This window comes from Oncorhynchus mykiss, chromosome 27, assembly GCF_013265735.2.
Source record: "Oncorhynchus mykiss isolate Arlee chromosome 27, USDA_OmykA_1.1, whole genome shotgun sequence".
NCBI classification, from domain to species: Eukaryota; Metazoa; Chordata; class Actinopteri; order Salmoniformes; family Salmonidae; genus Oncorhynchus; species Oncorhynchus mykiss.
Genome location: NC_048591.1, coordinates 42,905,969 through 42,922,200, shown reverse-complemented (window position 1 = coordinate 42,922,200; position 16,232 = coordinate 42,905,969). Strand labels below are relative to the sequence as shown.

The window sequence follows — 16,232 nt, the reverse complement described above, 5'->3', positions numbered from 1 at the left end:
GATAACACTAGCAGCCTGGTGATAACACTAGCAGACTATACTGGTAATAACACTAGCAGCCTGGTGATAACACTAGCAAGCCTGGTGATAAAAGTAGCAGCCGATACTGCTGATAACACTAGCAGCCTGGTGATAACACTAGCAGACTATACTGGTGACAACACTAGCAGACTATACTGGTGATGACACTAGCAGCCTGGTGATAACACTAGCAGACTATACTGGTGACAACACTAGCAGACTATACTGGTGATGACACTAGCAGACTATACTGGTGATGACACTAGCAGCCTGGTGATAACACTAGCAGACTATACTGGTGACAACACTAGCAGACTATACTGGTGATAACACTAGCAGCCTGGTGATAACACTAGCAGACTGGTGATAACACTAGCAGACTATACTGGTGATAACAGTAGCAGCCGATACTGGTGATAACACTAGCAGACTATACTGGTAATAACACTAGCAGCCTGGTGATAACACTAGCAAGCCTGGTGATAAAAGTAGCAGCCGATACTGCTGATAACACTAGCAGCCTGGTGATAACACTAGCAGACTATACTGGTGACAACACTAGCAGACTATACTGGTGATGACACTAGCAGCCTGGTGATAACACTAGCAGACTATACTGGTGACAACACTAGCAGACTATACTGGTGATGACACTAGCAGACTATACTGGTGATGACACTAGCAGCCTGGTGATAACACTAGCAGACTATACTGGTGACAACACTAGCAGACTATACTGGTGATAACACTAGCAGCCTGGTGATAACACTAGCAGACTGGTGATAACACTAGCAGACTATACTGGTGATAACAGTAGCAGCCGATACTGGTGATAACACTAGCAGACTATACTGGTGATAACAGTAGCAGCCGATACTGGTGATAACACTAGCAGCCTGGTGATAACACTAGCAGACTATACTGGTGATAACACTAGCCACCTATAGTGGTGATAACACTAGCAGACTATACTGGTGATAACACTAGCAGACTATACTGGTGATAACACTAGCAGCCTGGTGATAACACTAGCAGACTATACTGGTGATAACACTAGCAGACTATACTGGTGATAACACTAGCAGCCTGGTGATAACACTAGCCACCTATAGTGGTGATAACACTAGCAGCCTGGTGATAACACTAGCAGACTGGTGATAACACTAGCAGACTATACTGGTGATAACACTAGCAGACTATACTGGTGATAACACTAGCAGACTATACTGGTGATAACAGTAGCAGCCATATACTGGTGATAACACTAGCCGCCTGGTGATAAAAGTAGCAGCCGATACTGGTGATAACACTAGCAGCCTGGTTTTAACATGACCACGAGGTTGTTTCTCTCCAGTTGAAGGTTAATTATTAGGTACAAGCCTTAGTACCTTGATCTGACACAGGGCTTAGTACCTTGATCAGACATATAGCTGGTGCTGAGCAAAGAGTTAACTAGCCTGACATGCTGAGAGAGAGCGACTATACTAACAGTGCGTTCTGTAAGTATTCAGACCCCTTGACTTTTTCAACATTGTTACATTACAGCCTTATTCTAAAATGGATTTAAAAAAATAACAATCCTCAGCAATCTACACACAATACCCCATAATGACTAAGCAAAACAGGTTTTGAGAAATTATCATTACAAATATAAACAGAATTACCTTATTTACATAAGTATTCAGACCATTTGCAATGAGACTCAAAACAAACTCTCACAAAGCTCCTCTGTGGAGATGGGAGAACCTTCCAGAAGAACATTTATCTCTGCAACACGCCACCAATCAGGCCTTTATGGTAGAGTGGCCAGACGGAAGCCACTCCTCAATAAAAGGCACTCCTCAGTAAAAGGCACATGACAGCCCTCTTGGAGTTTGCCAAAAGGCACCTAAAGGACTTTCAGACCATGAGAAGCAAGATTCTCTGGTCTGATGAAACCAAGATTGAACACTTTGGCCTGAATGCCAAGCGTCACATCTGGAGGAAACGGTGAAGCATGGTGGTGGCAGCATCCCTACGGTGAAGCATGGTGGTGGCAGCATCATGCTGTGGGGATGTTTTTCAGCGGCAGGGACTGAGAGACTAGTCAGGATCGAGGGAAAGATGAACGGAGCAAAGTACAGAGAGATCCTTTATGAAAACCTGCTCCAGAGTGCTCAGGACCTCAGACTGGGGTGAATGTTCACACTCCAACAGGACAGCGACCCGAGGTACACAGCCAAGTCTCTAAATGTCCTGGAGTGGCCCAGCCAGAGCCCGGAGTTGAACCTGATCGAACATCTCTGGAGAGACCTGAAAATAGCTGTGTGGCGACGCTCCCCATCCAACCTGAGAGTATCGGCAGAGAAGAATGGGAGAAACTCCCCCAAATAAAAGTGTGCCAAGCTTGTAGCGTCATACCCAAGAAGAATCGAGGCTGTAATCGCTGCCAAAGGTGCTTCAACAAAGTACTGAGTAAAGGGTCTGAAAACTTATGTAAATATGACATTTCAGTGTTTTTATTTTTTTATTCTACAGACCAGTTTTTGCTTTGTCATTATGGGGTATTGTGATGTCATTATGGGGTATTGTGATGTCATTATGGGGTATTATGATGTCATTATGGGGTATTGTGTGTAGATTGATGAGGGGGGGAAATGATTTAATCCATTTTAGAATAAAGGCTGTAACGTAACAAGATGTGGAAAAAGTCAAGGGGTCTGAATACTTCCCGAATGCACTATACATATGTCTGAAGGAGAGAGAGAGAGCGAGAAAGAGAGCGAGCGAGTGAGCGATTACAAATGTCTTGTTGAGAGGACAGACTGCTGACTGTCAGAGCCCCGACCAGGGCAGACTCAGATCTCAGCAAAGAGAGGAGAAACATTCACTACACTGTTCTTCATAAAATCATTTTTTGAGTACATAGAAAACCTCAGAGAGCATGAAGGACTGAATATTAACACCAACATGTTGCTCCTAAGCACATTATTGGGTTGGCTTGGTGTTACTCACTCATCTCAGCCCTGCTGACTGCACTGTGTTTACCACAGGCAGCCTGGCTAATTGAGGCCTATGCAAGCCTGGGGCCCCAATAGACCATGAACCCCATCGCTGCACTCCTTCTCTGGGGTTCCACATGCAGTAGCAGCCAGGCCCACTGTTTCTCGCTCTCCACAGGCTGCACAGGTCCAGACCACAGAGACACTGGACAACAAAAACAACCATCAGCCAGGGCCCACGCAAAGCCTGGGGCCCCAGTAGACCATGACCCCATCGGTGCACTCCTCTTTTAGAGCAACCGCTCTGGTCAAACACCTAGGCCCAAAGGAGATCACGTTGTTTATTATGTCCCTCAGCAGGTCCAGGCTCCATTCCAGATAGAGAGCCATACAAACGGAGGAAAAAAAAACAGAGAGAGATCTACAGCATGAAAAGGAATAAATCAAGCAGATGAAACGTTGAATCACTCTGTTTTTATCCGGCCATTATGTGGGGGGGGGAGTCAGAGGATATCAGTGCTATGAAGAGTCAGAAGATATCAGTGCTATGAAGAGTCATAGAGGATATCAGTGCTATGAAGAGTCAGAGGGTATCAGTGCTATGAAGAGTCAGAGAGGATATCAGTGCTATGAAGAGTCAGTTAGGAAATCAGTGCTATGAAGAGTCAGAGAAGATATCAGTGCTATGAAGAGTCAGAGAAGATATCAGTGCTATGAAGTCATAGGATATCAGTGCTATGAAGAGTCAGAGAGGATATCAGTGCTATGAAGAGTCAGTTAGGAAATCAGTGCTATGAAGAGTCAGAGAAGATATCAGTGCTATGAAGAGTCAGAGGATATCAGTGCTATGAAGAGTCAGAAGATATCAGTGCTATGAAGAGTCAGAAGATATCAGTGCTATGAAGAGTCAGAGAGGATATCAGTGCTATGAAGTCATAGGATATCAGTGCTATGAAGAGTCAGAGAGGATATCAGTGCTATGAAGAGTCAGTTAGGAAATCAGTGCTATGAAGAGTCAGAGAAGATATCAGTGCTATGAAGAGTCAGAGGATATCAGTGCTATGAAGAGTCAGAAGATATCAGTGCTATGAAGAGTCAGAAGATATCAGTGCTATGAAGAGCCAGATAGGATATCAGTGCTATGAAGAGTCATAGAGGATATCAGTGCTATGAAGAGTCAGAGAGGATATCAGTGCTATGAAGAGTCAGAGAGGATATCAGTGCTATGAAGAGTCAGAGAAGATATCAGTGCTATGAAGCGTCAGAGGATATCAGTGCTATGAAGTCATAGGATATCAGTGCTATGAAGAGTCAGAGAGGATATCAGTGCTATGAAGAGTCAGAGAGGATATCAGTGCTATGAAGAGTCAGAGAAGATATCAGTGCTATGAAGAGTCAGAGAAGATATCAGTGCTATGAAGTCATAGGATATCAGTGCTATGAATTCATAGGATATCAGTGCTATGAAGAGTCAGAGAGGTAATCAGTGCTATGAAGAGTCAGAGAGGATATCAGTGCTATGAAGAGTCAGAGAGGATATCAGTGCTATGAAGAGTCAGTTAGGAAATCAGTGCTATGAAGAGTCAGAGAGGATATCAGTGTTATGAAGAGTCAGTTAGGAAATCAGTGCTATGAAGAGTCAGTTAGGAAATCAGTGCTATGAAGAGTCAGAGAAGATATCAGTGCTATGAAGAGTCATAGAGGATATCAGTGCTATGAAGAGTCAGAGAGGGTATCAGTGCTATGAAGAGTCAGAGAGGATATCAGTGCTATGAAGAGTCAGAGAAGATATCAGTGCTATGAAGCGTCAGAGGATATCAGTGCTATGAAGTCATAGGATATCAGTGCTATGAAGAGTCAGAGAGGTAATCAGTGCTATGAAGAGTCAGAGAGGATATCAGTGCTATGAAGAGTCAGAGAGGATATCAGTGCTATGAAGAGTCAGAGAGGGTATCAGTGCTATGAAGAGCCAGTTAGGAAATCAGTGCTATGAAGAGTCAGAGAGGATATCAGTGCTATGAAGTCATAGGATATCAGTGCTATGAAGAGTCATAGAGGATATCAGTGCTATGAAGAGTCAGAGAGGATATCAGTGCTATGAAGAGTCAGAGAGGATATCAGTGCTATGAAGAGTCAGAGAGGATATCAGTGCTATGAAGAGTCATAGAGGATATCAGTGCTATGAAGAGTCAGAGAGGATATCAGTGCTATGAAGAGTCAGAGAGGATATCAGTGCTATGAAGAGTCAGTTAGGAAATCAGTGCTATGAAGAGTCAGAGAGGATATCAGTGCTATGAAGAGTCAGAGAGGATATCAGTGCTATGAAGAGTCAGAAAGGAAATCAGTGCTATGAAGAGTCAGAGAGGATATCAGTGTTATGAAGAGTCAGTTAGGAAATCAGTGCTATGAAGAGTCAGAGAGGATATCAGTGCTATGAAGAGTCAGAGAGGATATCAGTGTTATGAAGAGTCAGTTAGGATATCAGTGCTATGAAGAGTCAGAGAGGATATCAGTGTTATGAAGAGTCAGTTAGGAAATCAGTGCTATGAAGAGTCAGAGAGGATATCAGTGCTATGAAGAGTCAGAGAGGATATCAGTGTTATGAAGAGTCAGTTAGGATATCAGTGCTATGAAGAGTCAGAGAGGATATCAGTGTTATGAAGAGTCAGTTAGGAAATCAGTGCTATGAAGAGTCAGAGAGGATATCAGTGTTATGAAGAGTCAGAGAGGAAATCAGTGCTATGAAGAGTCAGAGAGGATATCAGTGTTATGAAGAGTCAGTTAGGATATCAGTGCTATGAAGAGTCAGAGAGGATATCAGTGTTATGAAGAGTCAGTTAGGATATCAGTGCTATGAAGAGTCAGAGAGGATATCAGTGTTATGTATGGCAGAAAGATACAAATATGCTTTAATTAGGAAAACTGAGGTTATCAAAAGTAGGATAAAATAGTCTCACTATCATCTTTTTATTATTCAGTAGAACACATCAAAGAGTCTATGTGAGAGAGAGAGAACGATTCAGATGAAACAAAAATAACCTTATCTGCCTTTCAATATTAACAGACTCCTTGCTGTGCAATAACAATGGTTTAATTGGATAGAGGCCTTTCAGAAACCCCAGAACAAGACAATTAAAGAGTTGAGAAAGAGAGACATACTTGTTACAGTAGAAGCGTGGGAGAGCAGACCAACTGCTGAGAGTTGTTTGCCAGTGAAGGTCTCTGATAGCACAGCTCCACACACTTACAAAAAAGGGTTCCAAAAGGGTTCTTCAAGTGTCCCTATAGGAGAACCCTTTTTGGTTCCACGTAGAACCCTCTGTGGTCTACCAAGGAACCAAAAAGGGCTCGTCAAAGGTTTCTCCATGGAGACATAAGAACCCTTTTAAGTTCTAGATTAAAAAAAATAAAAAACGTTTTTTTTTTCTACGAGTAAAGATGAGACGTTCTAATCTCAGTCAACTGTGAGTTTGGCCACGGAGGGCCAGTCAGATATAACTAACACGTTTGTTAGAGAAGCATCAAAATGTCAACCTAACCACCTAGAAAGTTTTCATGCCCAATTTTTTTTAGCGCTATCAAATGAAATTGGCTGTGGTTCTACAGCGTCGACCACTCTGCTGCCATCTACCTCTTTTCTCCAGATAGAACTAAACCAGTTGGTATACTCCCTGTGAAGATCTGAAGATTTAACAGGAACTACTGACCAACTAACTGACTGAGCTAGTAACTGACTGACTGACTGACTGACTGAGACAAACTAACTGACTGAGCTAGTAACAGTGTGACTGACTGACTGACTGAGCTAGTAACAGTGGGACTGACTGACTGACTGAGCTAGTAACAGTGTGACTGACTGACTGACTGAGCTAGTAACAGTGTGACTGACTGACTGACTGAGCTAGTAACAGTGTGACTGACTGACTGAGCTAGTAACAGTGTGAATGACTGACTGACTGAACTAGTAACAGTGTGACTGACTGACTGACTGAGCTAGTAACAGTGTGACTGACTGACTGACTGAGCTAGTAACAGTGTGACTGACTGACTGACTGAGCTAGTAACAGTGTGACTGACTGACTGACTGAGCTAGTAACAGTGTGACTGACTGACTGACTGAGCTAGAAACAGTGTGACTGACTGACTGAGCTAGTAACAGTGTGACTGACTGACTGAGCTAGTAACAGTGTGACTGACTGACTGACTGACTGAGCTAGTAACAGTGTGACTGACTGACTGACTGAGCTAGTAACAGTGTGACTGACTGACTTTCTGAGCTAGTAACAGTGTGACTGACTGACTGAGCTAGTAACAGTGTGACTGACTGACTGAGCTAGTAACAGTGTGACTGACTGACTGAGCTAGTAACATTGTGACTGACTGACTTTCTGAGCTAGTAACAGTGTGACTGACTGAGCTAGTAACAGTGTGACTGACTGACTGACTGACTGAGCTAGTAACAGTGTGACTGACTGACTGACTGACTGAGCTAGTAACAGTGTGACTGACTGACTGACTGAGCTAGTAACAGTGTGACTGACTGACTGAGCTAGTAACAGTGTGACTGACTGACTGAGCTAGTAACATTGTGACTGACTGACTGACTGAGCTAGTAACAGTGTGACTGACTGAGCTAGTAACAGTGTGACTGACTGAGCTAGTAACAGTGTGACTGACTGACTGACTGACTGACTGAGCTAGTAACAGTGTGACTGACTGACTGACTGACTGAGCTAGTAACAGTGTGACTGACTGACTGACTGAGCTAGTAACAGTGTGACTGACTGACTGACTGAGCTAGTAACAGTGTGACTGACTGACTGAGCTAGTAACAGTGTGACTGACTGACTGACTGACTGAGCTAGTAACAGTGTGACTGACTGAGCTAGTAACAGTGTGACTGACTGAGCTAGTAACAGTGTGACTGACTGAGCTAGTAACAGTGTGACTGACTGAGCTAGTAACAGTGTGACTGACTGACTGACTGAGCTAGTAACAGTGTGACTGACTGACTGACTGAGCTAGTAACAGTGTGACTGACTGACTGACTGAGCTAGTAACAGTGTGACTGACTGACTGAGCTAGTAACAGTGTGACTGACTGAGCTAGTAACAGTGTGACTGACTGACTGACTGAGCTAGTAACAGTGTGACTGACTGACTGAGCTAGTAACAGTGTGACTGACTGACTGACTGAGCTAGTAACAGTGTGACTGACTGACTGAGCTAGTAACATTGTGACTGACTGACTGACTGAGCTAGTAACATTGTGACTGACTGACTGACTGAGCTAGTAACATTGTGACTGACTGACTGACTGAGCTAGTAACAGTGTGACTGACTGACTGACTGAGCTAGTAACAGTGTGACTGACTGAGCTAGTAACAGTGTGACTGACTGAGCTAGTAACAGTGTGACTGACTGAGCTAGTAACAGTGTGACTGACTGAGCTAGTAACAGTGTGACTGACTGAGCTAGTAACAGTGTGACTGACTGAGCTAGTAACAGTGTGACTGACTGACTGACTGACTGAGCTAGTAACAGTGTGACTGACTGCCTGACTGAGCTAGTAACAGTGTGACTGACTGCCTGACTGAGCTAGTAACAGTGTGACTGCCTGACTGAGCTAGTAACAGTGTGACTGCCTGACTGAGCTAGTAACAGTGTGACTGCCTGACTGAGCTAGTAACAGTGTGACTGCCTGACTGAGCTAGTAACAGTGTGACTGACTAACTAACTGACTGACTTACTAACTGACTGACTTGACTGAGCTAGTAACAGTGTGACTGACTAACTAACTGACTGACTTACTAACTGACTGACTTGACTGAGCTAGTAACAGTGTGGCTGACTAACTAACTGACTGACTTACTAACTGACTGACTTGACTGAGCTAGTAACAGTGTGGCTGACTTACTAACTGACTGACTTGACTGAGCTAGTAACAGTGTGACTGCCTGACTGAGCTAGTAACAGTGTGACTGCCTGACTGAGCTAGTAACAGTGTGACTGCCTGACTGAGCTAGTAACAGTGTGACTGCCTGACTGAGCTAGTAACAGTGTGACTGACTAACTAACTGACTGACTTACTAACTGACTGACTTGACTGAGCTAGTAACAGTGTGGCTGACTAACTAACTGACTGACTTACTAACTGACTGACTTGACTGAGCTAGTAACAGTGTGGCTGACTTACTAACTGACTGACTTGACTGAGCTAGTAACTGTGTGGCTGACTAACTAACTGACTGACTGTGACTGAGCTAGTAACAGTGTGGCTGACTGAGGAAGTGTAGAGGAAGAAACATGCCTATTGAGCTAGCAGAGCTCCCAGTCAGAGAGAGATCAGTGGGAGGTGGTGAGGTGATGGCAGGACAGATGGAGGGTTGACTGGGTGCATCAGACAACAGACAGGACCTAGACTGACACCTTGTCTTACAGCCTTAATCACCTCACAACCTAGAGATACCATGGGAACATTCCAGAAACATTTCTGAGACCCACTGATTCCAATATCATACTGGTATCAATGTCTGAAACCATTTCACAGCATGCAGACTGCTTTAGTGGAGAGGTGATGCAATCAGTGTGTAAAGCCTTGGGAAATCAACAGGACTTGTTTATTCTCAACAAGCTATAACGTTCCATCACATTATATTTAGATGCTGTATGAAGTCTGCCAAGTAACTACACACAGACCAACGTAGACGTTTTTGAACGTACGGACCTCTTAGTGGAGGTTACGGACTGAGCCGTGTGTCAGCGGGCAACCACATGGGTGCATGCGACGCGTATAGTGCAGTGATGCCTAGGAAGAGGTCAGTTAAAAGATGATTGTGCATGGTGCAGTGGTTCTCAAACCTTGTTTTTTGTTTACCGTACCACCGAGTACATCTTGCTCTGCCCGGAGTACCCCTGTTGTACCACGTCGTGTGCATTTGACCAGTAAGCCTACAGTCTCAGGAGTCTGTGAATAGGCCAAGTAGCCCTGGTTGAAGACCTCTCGTTTTATTGTATTCAGGTGATCGGATACGTACGAAGCAAAGTGCAGCCTCTTCTCCATCGGTAGCTAGATATGGTTCAGCGTGGGAGAAGAATCCACACTGTGAATGGTAGAGGGAGGCAAGCCACCAAGACGGCCAGGCTTCACTACATCGTACTGTAGCTCGCTAGCTAACTACTCTCACCTCTTCTTTTTGTTCCCTCATTTTCTATCTCTTTCTGTTCCTGTCTGCCTCCAGATTTAGCGCAGCTTCACACAATCTCATTACTGGAGGTGGACCACACAACATATACTCAATTACCTGTGGCTGCCCCCCCCCCCCTCCTCCTCCTCCTCCTCTTCTCCTCTCCTTCTTGTCCTTCACCCTTCATTCCACTGTCCCAAACTACCTCGCTCTTCCTCATCCATCCAATCTCATCTTCCTCATCCAATCTCTCACATGCCCTGCTCATAATAGTCCTACTGCTCATCGCTCTCCTTCTCCTTCCTCCCTCCGTCTGTCTTGTTCCTCTTGAATTTCATGTACTAGGTAGCTCCAGGTTTATAGCATCAGCTGAGGGAAAATGTCAAAGCTTCTATTGAACAATAATGAGAGCGAGAGAGAGAGAGTGCAAAAAATACAAAATATATTTTTTAAATACCATAAAGATCAATGTATCAAAATAAACTACAAAATACTTGTATTTTGAAATGTATTTAATTAAAATGAAATTCTCAGTAACCATTAGAGAAACGTCTTACTTGCTGTGACTGTGATATGTTGTTGTTAATCTACCTTAGTTGAACGCACTGACTGTAAGTCCCTCTGGATAAGAGCGTCTGCTAAATTACCAAAATGTAAACGTACGTGAGAAAATGAACATACCAAAATAAACTGCAAAGCACACTGGGTATTAATGATTGGCCTTGTTTTTTGGCGTCATGTCTAGATGGGATACAGCTTAATTAACCTAATTCTCCAAACCTGTTACGTTAATTCTCCTAACCTGTTACGTTAATTCTCCTAACCTGTTATGTTAATTCTCCTAAGCTGTTACGTTAATTCTCCTAACCTGTTATGTTAATTCTCCTAAGCTGTTACGTTAATTCTCCTAACCTGTTACGTTAATTCTCCTAACCTGTTACGTTAATTCTCCTAACCTGTTACGTTAATTCTCCTAACCTGTTATGTTAATTCTCCTAAGCTGTTACGTTAATTCTCCTAACCTGTTATGTTAATTCTCCTAAGCTGTTACGTTAATTCTCCTAAGCTGTTACGTTAATTCTCCTAACCTGTTATGTTAATTCTCCTAACCTGTTACGTTAATTCTCCTAACCTGTTACGTTAATTCTCCTAACCTGTTACGTTAATTCTCCTAACCTGTTACGTTAATTCTCCTAACCTGTTACGTTAATTCTCCTAACCTGTTACGTTAATTCTCCTAACCTGTTATGTTAATTCTCCTAACCTGTTATGTTAATTCTCCTAACCTGTTACGTTAATTCTCCTAACCTGTTACGTTAATTCTCCTAACCTGTTATGTTAATTCTCCTAACCTGTTATGTTAATTCTCCTAACCTGTTATGTTAATTCTCCTAACCTGTTATGTTAATTCTCCTAAGCTGCTGCATAAATTGTCCTAAACCTGCTATGAAAAGTCAATTTTGACAAAAAGCTGTATCCCTTCTAGACAAGACCTTGTTTCGGGGCGGAGCTCACAGCATTTGCAACCCTCCATTTTTACATTTATATTTAGTTCATTTAGCAGACGCTTTTATCACACCCTAGTTATCATCAGACTTCTGATACCAACGCAGGGTGAAATGCAGCCACAAAATGATATAGAAAACTATTTTGTATTTTGAAAATACAGATTACAGCTCTCAAAATAATCTTGTTAAAAAAAAGGATTGGGAGCGTAGTCCAGCTCAGTGTAATACACATAGCAAATTCATGTAACAGAAATACTGCCCATCTCTGGGGAGAGAGAGACAGCACCCACCATCTCTGGGGAGAGAGAGACAGCACCCACCATCTCTGTGGAGAGAGAGACAGCACCCACCATCCCTGGGGAGAGAGAGACAGCACCCACCATCTCTGGGGAGAGAGAGACAGCACCCACCATCTCTGGGGAGAGAGAGACAGCACCCACCATCCCTGGGGAGAGAGAGACAGCACCCACCATCCCTGGGGAGAGAGAGACAGCACCCACCATCTCTGGGGAGAGAGCGGGAGAGAGAGACAGCACCCACCATCCCTGGGGAGAGAGAGACAGCACCCACCATCTCTGGGGAGAGAGAGACAGCACCCACCATCCCTGGGGAGAGAGAGACAGCACCCACCATCTCTGGGGAGAGAGAGACAGCACCCACCATCTCTGGGGAGAGAGAGACAGCACCCACCATCCCTGGGGAGAGAGAGACAGCACCCACCATCCCTGGGGAGAGAGAGACAGCACCCACCATCCCTGGGGAGAGAGAGACAGCACCCACCATCTCTGGGGAGAGAGAGACAGCACCCACCATCTCTGGGGAGAGAGAGACAGCACCCACCATCTCTGGGGAGAGAGCGGGAGAGAGAGACAGCACCCACCATCTCTGGGGAGAGAGAGACAGCACCCACCATCTCTGGGGAGAGAGAGACAGCACCCACCATCTCTGGGGAGAGAGAGACAGCACCCACCATCTCTGTGGAGAGAGCGGGAGAGAGAGACAGCACCCACCATCTCTGGGGAGAGAGCGGGAGAGAGAGACAGCACCAACCATCTCTGGGGAGAGAGACAGCACCCACCATCTCTGGGGAGAGAGCGGGAGAGAGAGACAGCGCCCACCATCTCTGGGGAGAGAGCGGGAGAGAGAGACAGCACCCACCATCTCGGTGGAAAGAGCGGGAGAGACAGCACCCACCATCTCGGTGGAAAGAGCGGGAGAGAGAGACAGCACCCACCATCTCTGGGGAGAGAGCGGGAGAGAGAGACAGCACCCACCATCTCTGGGGAGAGAGCGGGAGAGAGAGACAGCACCCACCATCTCTGGGGAGAGAGCGGGAGAGAGAGACAGCACCCACCATCTCTGGGGAGAGAGCGGGAGAGAGAGACAGCACCAACCATCTCTGGGGAGAGAGCGGGAGAGAAAGACAGCACCCACCATCTCTGGGGAGAGAGCGGGAGAGACAGCACCCACCCGGCAACAGTCTCCATTTCCTCAGGAATAAATTCATAGTATCTCTTTCTCTCACTTACTATGAAGGATGATGACACTAACACAATTACAGAGATAGAGTGGGAAAGACAGAGAGAGGAAGAGACAGAAAGAGGTGGAATGATTGAGAAGAGAGGGGGTGGGAGAAAACACAAAAGGAGAAGAGAAAGATGGAGAGGAAGGGTCTGAGACTGATGTACAAGGTGACAGAGAAAGATGGAGAGGAAGGGTCTGAGACTGATGTACAAGGTGACAGAGAAAGATGGAGAGGGATAGAGAGAGCAGGATAGAGGGAGAGAGAGAAAGAAAGGGAGAGAGAGAGAGATAGAGAGAGCAGGATAGAGGGAGAGAGAGAAAGAAAGGGAGATAGATAGAGAGAAATAGATTAATGCTGATGTCCCTATCTAGATACAGGTCTTTCCAGCTCTTTCCATCACCATGTCTCTCATCAACTCCCTCCCCCCTTCAGACATACTGACACCAGCCAGGCATCAGGACCCTAACCACAGACCACACTGACACCAGCCAGGCATCAGTACCCGAACCACAGACCACACTGACACCAGCCAGGCATCAGGACCCGAACCACAGACCACACTGACACCAGCCAGGCATCAGGACCCTAACCACAGACCACACTGACACCAGCCAGGCATCAGGACCCTAACCACAGACCACACTGACACCAGCCAGGCATCAGTACCCGAACCACAGACCACACTGACACCAGCCAGGCATCAGGACCCGAACCACAGACCACACTGACACCAGCCAGGCATCAGGACCCGAACCACAGACCACACTGACACCAGCCAGGCATCAGGACACTAACCACAGACCACACTGACACCAGCCAGGCATCAGGACCCGAACCACAGACCACACTGACACCAGCCAGGCATCAGTACCCGAACCACAGACCACACTGACACCAGCCAGGCATCAGGACCCGAACCACAAACCACACTGACACCAGCCAGGCATCAGGACACTAACCACAGACCACACTGACACCAGCCAGGCATCAGTACCCTAACCACAGACCACACTGACACCAGCCAGGCATCAGTACCCGAACCACAGACCACACTGACACCAGCCAGGCATCAGTACCCGAACCACAGACCACACTGACACCAGCCAGGCATCAGGACCCGAACCACAGACCACACTGACACCAGCCAGGCATCAGGACCCTAACCACAGACCACACTGACACCAGCCAGGCATCAGGACACTAACCACAGACCATACTGACACCAGCCAGGCATCAGGACACTAACCACAGACCACACTGACACCAGCCAGGCATCAGGACACTAACCACAGACCACACTGACACCAGCCAGGCATCAGGACCCTAACCACAGACCACACTGACACCGGCCAGGCATCAGGACACAAACCACAGACCACACTGACACCGGCCAGGCATCAGGACACAAACCACAGACCACACTGACACCAGCCAGGCATCAGGACACTAACCACAGACCACACTGACACCAGCCAGGCATCAGGACCCTAACCACAGACCACACTGACACCGGCCAGGCATCAGGACACAAACCACAGACCACACTGACACCGGCCAGGCATCAGGACACAAACCACAGACCACACTGACACCAGCCAGGCATCAGGACACTAACCACAGACCACACTGACACCAGCCAGGCATCAGGACCCTAACCACAGACCACACTGACACCGGCCAGGCATCAGGACACAAACCACAGACCACACTGACACCGGCCAGGCATCAGGACACTAACCACAGAACACACTGACACCAGCCAGGCATCAGGACACTAACCACAGACCATACTGACACCAGCCAGGCATCAGGACACTAACCACAGACCACACTGACACCAGCCAGGCATCAGGACACTAACCACAGAACACACTGACACCAGCCAGGCATCAGGACACTAACCACAGACCACACTGACACCAGCCAGGCATCAGGACACTAACCACAGACCACACTGACACCAGCCAGGAATCAGGACACTAACCACAGACCACACTGACACCAGCCAGGCATCAGGACACTAACCACAGACCAGACTGACACCAGCCAGGCATCAGGACACTACCCGGAGACCATACTGACACCAGCCAGGCATCAGGACACTAACCACAGACCACACTGACACCAGCCAGGCATCAGGACCCTAACCACAGACCACACTGACACCGGCCAGGCATCAGGACACAAACCACAGACCACACTGACACCGGCCAGGCATCAGGACACAAACCACAGACCACACTGACACCAGCCAGGCATCAGGACACTAACCACAGACCACACTGACACCAGCCAGGCATCAGGACCCTAACCACAGACCACACTGACACCGGCCAGGCATCAGGACACTAACCACAGACCACACTGACACCGGCCAGGCATCAGGACACAAACCACAGACCACACTGACACCAGCCAGGCATCAGGACACTAACCACAGACCACACTGACACCAGCCAGGCATCAGGACCCTAACCACAGACCACACTGACACCGGCCAGGCATCAGGACACAAACCACAGACCACACTGACACCGGCCAGGCATCAGGACACAAACCACAGACCACACTGACACCAGCCAGGCATCAGGACACTAACCACAGACCACACTGACACCAGCCAGGCATCAGGACACTAACCACAGACCACACTGACACCAGCCAGGCATCAGGACCCTAACCACAGACCACACTGACACCAGCCAGGCATCAGGACACTAACCACAGACCACACTGACACCAGCCAGGCATCAGGACCCTAACCACAGACCACACTGACACCGGCCAGGCATCAGGACACAAACCACAGACCACACTGACACCAGCCAGGCATCAGGACACTAACCACAGACCACACTGACACCAGCCAGACATCAGGACCCTAACCACAGACCACACTGACACCAGCCAGACATCAGGACCCTAACCACAGACCATACTGACACCGGCCAGGCATCAGGACACTAACCACAGACAACACTGACACCAGCCAGGCATCATGACACTAACCA

The 16,232-nt window shown here is 46.8% G+C and overlaps 1 protein-coding gene across 2 annotated transcripts in view; it reads right to left on the bottom strand.

Moving 5' to 3' along the window:
- LOC110508072 (syntaxin-1A) overlaps positions 1–16,232 on the bottom strand; it is a 190,720-nt gene that overhangs the window by 159,478 nt on the left and 15,010 nt on the right. The gene's annotated exons all lie outside the window — the stretch shown is intronic.